At 47.4% G+C, this 9,776-nt stretch overlaps 1 long non-coding RNA gene and 1 pseudogene across 1 annotated transcript; one reads left to right on the top strand and one right to left on the bottom strand.

The window, feature by feature from the left end:
* Positions 1–584: 584 nt before the first annotated feature.
* Positions 585–4,736, bottom strand: LOC125546421 (uncharacterized). Its single transcript, XR_015599237.1, has 2 exons — positions 4,261–4,736; positions 585–977 (listed from the first exon to the last, which is right to left on the bottom strand). It is a non-coding gene; the product is annotated as an uncharacterized LOC125546421 (long non-coding RNA).
* LOC147982647 (protein FAR1-RELATED SEQUENCE 5-like) lies at positions 1,374–4,250 on the top strand (annotated as a pseudogene).
* Positions 4,737–9,776: the final 5,040 nt, after the last annotated feature.

Below are 9,776 nucleotides of genomic sequence, written 5' to 3'. Positions count from 1 at the left end.
AGCGGTCGCCAAAGAGATAAACAAAAAGAAACCAAAGCTGCAGTTTAGAGGGAAAGCTCGGCAACCACCATAGGATGATGGGGAAGGGAGGTCGTGACCGTCCTAGTGGTAGTGGGCAGCGGAGTTGCTCGAGGTGAGCTCGGCGGCCGACGCATGCGTAGCGGCACGAACCTCGACGAACACCGGTTACACCGCAAATAGGGCCGAAGCAGCCACCTGAGTGGTGGCCGATGAAGGAGAGGACGCAGCGGTGGTGGGGATCCCACTACGACGACCTCGTGGACCTGCTGTGCTCGGCGGAGGTCGAGGAGGACCAGATCCGGCGACGGTGCGGACTTATCGACCTTGAGCAGATCTAGGAGGACGAGCTCGTGGTCGTGCCCAGGGCGGCTGGATCTGATGGACGAGAGGGAGGAGATGACCTCGTGGCCGAGGCCGGGGCAGTTTGTAGAAGGGATGGGGGTCACGCCGGCTGGACAGGGGGAGGAAGGAAGGATAATTTTTCTGGGGGAGGAACAGCAGCGTTCGGCTCCTCTGCAGTCACGTTATTACTGCACGGGTACTGTACCAACCCACATCAGCCATTCATTTAAATCTCACGGCTCTCATTACCTCCACTCGATTCTGTTAATAAATGGAAACAAACACCTAATTATGTGGTAGAAAATCTCGTTCGGTTGCAAGATTGGCGCCAAACAGAACCACAAAGACTCACATTGGCGCCAAACAAAACACCACCCTAATAATCGCGTTGGCAACAAACAGCGATCTATTTGCCTTCGTCCTGCTCATCTTCCCCGTTCCTCTTGTTCGTCCTTGTAAAAGAACACGGCGGAGGTACGTTCATCTGTGGTCTTTAGGTGGCGAGATCAACTCCCTTTTGCCTTATCTCTCTTCTGATCGTCCCCCATGTTCAGAGTGAAACCAAGGCAAGCTGATCTGTAGGCGATGCAGATTATCTCCCTTTTGTCTTCCTTCTACTAGCAACAAAAAAGAAGACAATAAATCAGAAGGTATGTGACATACACTCTGATTGTATTCATGTTCTCAAGGCACACAACTCGTAGATTGAGTTTGTGATGCTACTATTTTCTTAATAGAGGATGATAAGGACAAGATGCAAAACTTATTTTCTGTATCTTTTAGAGTATGTTAGAGTGAAAAGAAATAATTTTAATAGAGGTGATCTCTATTGTTTTGGACTAGCTCAAGATAAAATGCATGAATGTCTCCAAATATTTACTATGACTGTATTAATGTTCTCAAGACAGCAAGGGAATTTTTGGACTGAGTTTGCTATGATATCACAGATTACACAAAAAGGAGAAGAGAAGGTCCAATGGAGAATATGACTACCTCTAATGAGGATGCTAACAGGTACCGACAATTTTGTTAAATTCTCATGTCATATCACCTTATGATTGTAGTGTAAGCATACAAACAAATAAGTTATGTGTAATTTTTATAGGACAAATGTGATTCCTAGTTGGATGCCTCAGATTGGTATGAAATTTAATTCCACAAAAGAGGCTTGGAACTTTTGGACATGTTATGGAGGTCATATTGGTTTTGATGTAAGGATAAATTATGAAAACAAGAGCAAACTTGATGGAGTAATCACTTCAGCAAGATATGTTTGTTCCAGTGAGGGCTACAGAAGAAAAGACAAAAGGGATAATAATACAAAGCGTCCTCGTGCAGAAACAAGGACCGGCTGCAATGTTCGAATGGGAATCACTATAGACCGAGAAGCAGGAAATTATGAGGTGCATGAGTTAGTTGTTGAACACAACCATGTGTTGCAATTACCTGGGGCAAGCCACTTGATGCCATCACAGAGGAAAATTTCGGCCTTGCAAGCATTTGAAATTGAAACAGCGGATGATTCAGGAATTGTACCTAAAAAAGCCCATGAGTTAGCAAATCGACAAGTTGGTGGTCCACTGAACCTTGGCTACACATGTCGTGATCGCAAGAACCACTTGCGAACCAGGCGTCAAAGGGACTTGATGTATGGTGAAGCTGGAAGTATGCTCAAGTATTTTAGAGATAAAAAGAATGAGAATCCTGCATTTGAATATGACATGTGACTAGATTGTGATGAAAATATAGCAAATATCTTTTGGGCTGATGCAAGGATGATCATTGACTATGCTCATTTCGGTGATGTTGTTACCTTCGATACAACATTTGGGACAAACAAAGAGTAGAGACCCTTCGGTGTGTTTGTTGGCTTCAACCATTTTAGAGAAATGGTCATTTTTGGTGCTGCACTTTTATATGATGAGACATTTGAATCATTCAAATGGCTGTTCAACACGTTCCTATCAGTGCATAACAAAAAGCAACCTAGAACAATCTTTACTGATCAAGATGTAGCAATGGGTAATGCAATTCGGGCAGTATTTATCGAAGCATGGCATGGCTTGTGCACTTTTTACATAATGCAAAATGCCATCAGACACTTACCTCATAAGAAAAAAGACGAGGAAGGACCAAATGTACTTGCTGATTTCAGTGCTTGCATGTACAAGTATGAGGAAGAGGAAGCCTTTGAAGAAGCTTTCAATGCCATAAGAAGCAATGTGGAAACACAAACTTGGTTGGACAGTATCTACAAAGTAAAAGAGAAATGGGCAAGATGTTACATGAGGAATGCTTACACTATAGGCATGAGAAGCACACAATTAAGTGAGAGCTTGAACAGTGACTTGAAAGACCATCTAAAATATGCTCTTGACATCCTTCGGTTTTTCAAGCACGTAGAGAGGGTTGTGCAAGGAAAAAGAGATAACGAGGTAAATGAGGAATACGAGTCTAGGAAAAAATTACCTAGAGTCAGAATGAGGACTCCTATGGTAATACAAGCTAGCAAAGTTTACACACCATGCATATTTGAAGATTTTCAGAATGAGTATGAAAGATCCATCTCAGCATACATCAAGCCATCGGAAGAACACAATGCATATACTGTTGCAATTGCAAGTCTTGACCCAGAATTCCCATATAAAGAAGAGTGCAAAGTACTAGTTGATTATGAAGAGCAAAAAGTTTTCTGCAATTGTGGGCAATTTGAAAGAGTTGGTATATTGTGTAGTCATGCTTTGAAAGCCCTTGATGTCATGAATATTAAGTATCTTCCAGGCCACTATATTTTGAAGCGATGGACTCGAGAAGCGCGAAGCGGCACTATTGAAAACAGCCATGGAAACATTGTTTTGGAAGATCCTAGATCAGAAGATAGACAACAGTTGAAGTTTTTCATGCACGAGTTCCTTGGCATAGCTTCACAAGCAGTAACATCAGAAGAGTGTATCAAACTAGTAGATGATGCTTTGAGGATTCTTAGGAAGCAAGTTGAAGAGAAAACTCGCACTACTACATGCAGAACTGAAGATATATCTAAAGAACCAGAGGATTGTTTAAAGGATGCTTCCCTAAAGAAAAAGGAAATTCCGAAGAAAAATTCAAGAAGAAAGAAAACATGGCTTGACAACCAGCACCCCAATAAAAAGAAGAAGGAGACAACTATAGCAGTACCGAAAAATCAAACTCATTCTGTAAATCTCTTGCACCTATCTAACTACACTACTTATTTAATAGACTGATATAGTAACAAGTCAACTAATATTTGTTTTGATTTTTGTTTTTATGTTTGCATAGAGAGGAAAGAATGACATTCCAGTAGCACAGTATCAAGCACCTATAGAGCAAATGACTGGAACAAATGCAAATGGTTTGCAAGAATATGGGTACTATGCTCGTCTACTAACGGTATTTCCACTTATCATGTCTAACATTCCTTAAATTCGTTGGTAAACAATATGACTTTTTATTAATTAGTTATATCTCCCTTTAATTTGCAGAGTGAAGCTGGTGAACTTTGGAACTTATAAAACTATCCTGGGATATAACGATAGGTTGATGCATGTCTGTTATGTTGTCTTGCCAGATGGACAGATTATGCAGAAGGCATAACTGAATCAGCATACATGAGACCCAATCTGTTGAGTGCTCACTACTTCAATTGGTTTAATTTCAATTGACTCCTAGTTTCCGAAGACAGAACAATCAGTTTAGTTTCATTTAATTGCAACAATGATCTGTTGAGTACTTATCACTTTTAAATATTCCAATGACATGCTCAGCTCTCTCTTGCTATGCTTTCACGCCTGTGTCATCGAGAAATAGCAGCAGTACGGTATGAACTAATGATGAAGAAAGGAATAAATTAGTTATAGGTAACAAGAAGTAATTGACCTTTGGTTTTGCTACTGGGGCTTGGCCAGGCAGGAGGGCGCCGAGGTCCAGCTATCGCGACCCTGCCGTCAGAGGCCTCGTGCAGCCGTAAGATAGCACGGCGGCCCAGGCATGCCCCTCGTCTGGTTGCTACCCTCATCCTCGTCCAGGTCGGCCGTGCTGCTCCGGGACATCGCCGGCGTCGTATTCCTTCTCGAGCTCGTTGGGAGGAGGCTCCAGCTTGCCGTTGTCGTCAGGCTCGTAGATCTCGTCGTTGCTCTGCTGCTTGTGTACTTCGCCGTCTCCCTGCTGCTAGCAGCGGGATACGTGTGGCGGTGAAGCTGCGCCGTCTCCAGTCAGCTCTCGCAGCAGCCCTCCGGCCATCCCTTGCAGCTGGCTCGGCCGGGTGGAGCAGTCTTGTGGATTTGGGGAAACGGTGGCCAAGCTTCACTAGAGGAAGAAACAGTGGCCAAGCTTCACTGGATTAAAATAGACGGCTGATCCTAGCAGCTACAACACGCGTGCAGTATTAACTATACTATACTGCAGAGGAGCCGAACCCGGAACAGCAATGCAGGATAGGGTCACGGCCTCTCGGTGATTAGATGAATATATGGTTGGTAAATTATTTTTATATCAACTCTCATACTATATTAGTTTAGTTTAAACATTCTTGGCCGCATTAGAGCATTTACATTCACATATGATAAATATGACCCGTTAAACGTCCGCGGGCATGCCTGGACAATTCGCCAACAGTGATCGGGCACTCTTAAATAGTATTGTCCATGCTTGTGTATCTCATATCCATTCCTCTATATCCATACTAAACCATGCAACTTCGATTAAACTACGTAATCAGCAAACGGACATAGGCAAGCACAATACTTTCACAACAAGATCACGATTGGATGTTCAGAGGACCACCAAAATTCACATAAACGACGGATAACTTGAAACTACATCTAAAACTTGAAATTGAACTAAAGAAAAGCGGATCTTCACCACTTACAGGCCGTCCCCTTCCCCTTTCGATCACCGGCGCAGCTATAGCCGTCCGCGGATGGTGGAGCATCGTCCAAGTCGGAGGAGGATGGCGCAGCTGTAGGCCCTTGAGGCATCACACGACCCGGTCCTACTGGTGCTTGAGCTTCGCCACCCGAGCTGCCTCCGCTTCACGTCGTCCTTTGTCTCGCGCTCGGACCGCTCGATAACTAGCCGGAGAGCCTTCGCGTTCTTCTGGCGGAGCCGCCGAGCATCCATCTCCGCTGTCGTAAGTGACCGGTGGTAGACCCACGCGAGGAGCCGCTCGTCCTCATCGGGCCACAGAGCTCCCCGATGCATCCGTCTTCCTTGCCCATTGCCTCTCGCGATGGGCGGCGCACGCCTTCGACTCCAGCGTGCGCATCCGGGCCGGCGGGGCGGGCACAAGCACCCACCGCTGCCCGCGTGGGGGAGCAGCAGTCGGTGGGGGCAGGAGATGGCGTGGGGGAGGCACGGACGGAGCATCCCACCCGAGCCAAGCGCGGGCCGGGAGTAGCCAGCGCCGGCGTCCTTGCCGCGCTGACGGGGGAGAGGCGAACCCTCCTCTTCCCTCCATGTCACGTCGCCCCGGTTCCATGGATGTGGAACACCGGTTGTTTGCAAATCATATTTCACTTTGAGTTGTAGTTCTTTAAGGTTCTTCATGGTGAACACACCTCCTCCCTCCGTGTCACATCGCCCGGTTCCATGGATGTGGAACATCGGTTCTTTGCAAATCGTATTTCAATTCGAAGTGTAGTTTTTGAAGGTTCTTCGTGTAGAACCCAACTCCTTCCTCTGTGTGACGTCGCCCGGTTCCGTTGATGTGGAACACCGGTTCTTTGTGAATCGTATTCCAATTTGAATTCTATTTTTGAAGTTTCTTCACGGCAAACACACCTCCTTCATCTGTGTCACGTCCCCTGGTTTCGTAGATCTGGAACGCCGGTTCTTTGCAAATCGTATTTCAGTTCGAAGTGTAGTTTTTGAAGGTTCTTCATGGCGAACACACCTCCTCCCTCCGTGTCACGTCGCCTGGTTCCATGGATGTGGAACATCGGTTCTTTGCAAACCATATTTCAGTTTGAGTCATAGTTTTTGAAGGTTCTTCATGGCGAACACACCTCCTCCCTCCGTGTCACGTTGCCCGGTTCCATGGATGTGGAACATCGGTTCTTTGCAAACCATATTTCAGTTTGAGTCATAGTTTTTGAAGGTTCTTCATGGCGAACACACCTTCTCCCTCCGTGTCACGTCGCCCGGTTCCAAGGATGTGGAACACCGATTCTTTGCAAATTGTATTTCAGTTCGAAGTGTAGTTTTTGAAGGTTATTCATGTAGAATCCAACTCCTCCCTCCGTGTGACGTCGCCCGGTTCCGCAAAGAAAGATTCCTCGTGGTGGGTTGGCGTGGTGCCGACAATATAAAACGGAGGTTCTTGATGTAATGTAAGCGTTTTGCGGTGATCATTTTTCATCTAAACTAATATTTTTATCATCCTCGTGGTGCGAAAAATGTGGTGCGCGTGAAACCCACAAAGGGAGGGCCCCCCTTGTGCGGATATGTAAGGTTCATCCTATAGAGAAAGTTCTCGAACGCAAAAAAAAGGGTTCTCGGGGTGGGTGGGTGTGGTTTCGATATTGTAAATAGAAGGTTCTTCACATAATGTAAGTGTTTGTAGTGATCATTTTTCATCTAACCCAACGTGCATGCTCCCATCCTTTCTCATCATCCTCATAGGGCAAAAATCTGGTGCGCGTGAAACGCACGAAAGGGAGGGTGGGCAGGCAATTGACGAAATAGGGTTTCCCCCCCTTTGTATTACAAAGCAAACCATCACCGATACAACTAGATAGGTGTTGGGGCGGAAGCAGCACATGCACGCACAAAAGAAAAAAAAAAGAGAAAAAGAAAAGAAATAAATGCCGACACCGGCGGATCAACAAAAATGAAGAAGCTTCGCGACCGCTGCGCCCACCGGGGATCCTCCACCAAGCTCCTATACTCTGAAGTGCTGGTACCAATCAACACCTCCAAGAAGGGATGCGACGATGACGACGCTGCTGCCAAGAGTTTCCCTGGTACGCGACGAGGAGAGAGGAAGGGTACCCCCCGACGCCCTCCAGGAAGCTCCGGCGATACCCTCAGGCACCACCGCATCGGTGTCAGCTCGGCCGACAGGGATCTGTCCCGATCCCAACCTTCACCTCGGGCGCTCCGAAGCACGCCGCCAAACAAATCACCACTCTGCGCCAAAACGGTCTTGAAGCTTCCGCGCCGTCTCACCACGGCGCCGCGAAAGGGGCCTGCTCAACGAAGAAGAGGAGCCGGGACTAGGGACAACAGCATCGTCAGTGCACGGGAGGGCCCAACGTCCACCGTCAACGACGGTAACCGATCGGACGCAACAATAGTAGCATACCAGGCCCGTGAGCCCACAGGCCCGACCGGGACCTCAAGCCCGTAAAGCTCCCGCCGTCGCGCTGCAGAAGGCACGCCGCCGGCAGCTGAACTAAGCAAAGATGACCGGGTTATGTAACTATTCACCATAACCCCCCCCCCCCCCCCCCCCCCCCGTGCGGTTGTGTTGATTAACCTATCCAAAAGAGAACATAATCTTTTTATCATATTAATCTAAAAATGTGGTGTATAAGGTTGATTACGGAGTGGTCACTAATCATTTGCATGTCGTAGCATGCCTAAGACGTAAAGAAGGGTGGGGGTGGAGGAAGTTGCTGTTGTAATGCCTGGCTATGACAGGTAGCTTTGGCTTTAAGGGCATTTCTAGCCGATTCCTAAATCGCGTTACTGAAGTAAAAACAGTATACTCCTCTAAACCGGATCTAGTTGATCGCCTAAAACCCATAGAGAAGTAAGAAAAATTACTCCAAGCGGCCGCCAAGGAGTAAATTAACTCGTCCCCTTGGTGCTGCTCACTCCACCGCCCCCATGTCGCCTTATCTACTCCCCTGTCGCCCATACACGCTACACGAGACCCATCCACAGTCGACGTTGCCGACCATGGCGGCCATGGCGCCGAAGAAGGCGACGGCGGGAACAACGACTGCAATATAGGTATCGGTGGGCGTGTGGCAGTGGGGTCGGCGGGAGCATGTACGGTGCCTAGACGACGACACATACACGTACCCTTGATCGGGGGTCTGTCCAGAGCTAAGTGGAGATCGTTGAATAATCCGATTGCTGAATTACTAAGGTTTAGCTTGACTGACATTTAATTTTTTTTATGAAAACGACACCGAGTTTCAGTTTGTATGTTTGAGTAGTATACTTTGAATCCATTTTGTGTTTGTTTGCATCGGATTAGTTTTTAAGCTTAAAATTTGTGGAGTAATTTTACTTCACTGAAACAAACTCGGCGGTTTTTTAGGGGTCGGCTAGGTTGGATCAAAAAAATAAACACAAACGATGTTAACATGAACGTATTAAAAAACAACAACAGAAAAAGCAGGGGTGCAAGTTCGTGGTCCTACGTGAAGTAAATGGATTGTTAACTAGTATGCTAGTGTACTCACGGGAGATCATGATCTCTAGGGCTCACGGATGCTCCTGTGGCGGCATGTAATCGTCTGTCATACACCCAGTTCGACATCACTATAAAAATACCAACGTCAGGCATTGAAATCATTCAACATCCATTGGGCCAAACGCCTCAACCCATCACCCTCCTCCTGTCATCCGAAGTTCTGCAGTTAGCAGCCATGTCCATCGATAGCTGCCTCATCTCGGTTCGCGGGCAGCAGGAGAGCCCGTCTCCCCTACGTGGGGAACCCGCTGGACTACGAGCCAGCTGTATTTTGCAGCCGCGGCGCGAAGGCAGCCCGCCTGACCTTATGGACAGACACCAACCCGGCCCAGAGATACCTTTCTTGCTCACGGGTGACGGTGAGTGCGCAGTTCGTCTTTTTCGTGTCACAGGGCTTGGTCAATGGACGACGACATGTGTGAAAAGCCGAGCTTTGTAGTGGATGCAGGTTTGCCGCCGTCCTCACTGGCACTTCCGGAAAATATGCATATATGTTTTTATATTAGAATAACATAGATGGTGGTATTGGCTTGGGCGAGTGCGTGAACTGCTCCAAATGCAGACAAATATGGCGCTAACTACACAGTCGTCTCTGCTGTCCAACAGGGTCTAGCAAGAAACCGGCCAGGCAAGCACCAACGGATCTGCCACTCTACTCCGGGCAGCCTTGGTGCAAGATGAGACCCACAAGCACCACCGCTTCCTCCACTGGTCCTCCTCCTATCGAGATTCTGGTCGCACCAAGTCAGCCATAGATCTGATATCCATGGCATCCTCCCTTTCAACTCCATGTTCCTCCTTCCATCATCCACCCCTTGTCGGCACGGCATTGGAGGGGAGGAAACGGAATGGCGGCGTCGCCATCTCCTCCATCGGCTGGCCAGAGAGGGTCACGGTGTCTCCTCCTCTAGCAACTTCGATCGCGGCCAGAGAGGAGAGGAGGAGACGGATCTTGTTGGAAATATGAGCA

Source organism: Triticum urartu, chromosome 3A, assembly GCF_056163025.1.
Source record: "Triticum urartu cultivar PI428250 chromosome 3A, HENAU_Tu73, whole genome shotgun sequence".
Classification (NCBI taxonomy): Eukaryota; Viridiplantae; Streptophyta; class Magnoliopsida; order Poales; family Poaceae; genus Triticum; species Triticum urartu.
The sequence above is the reverse complement of the archived record's forward strand: the minus strand, read 5'-3'. Positions and strand labels throughout refer to the sequence as shown.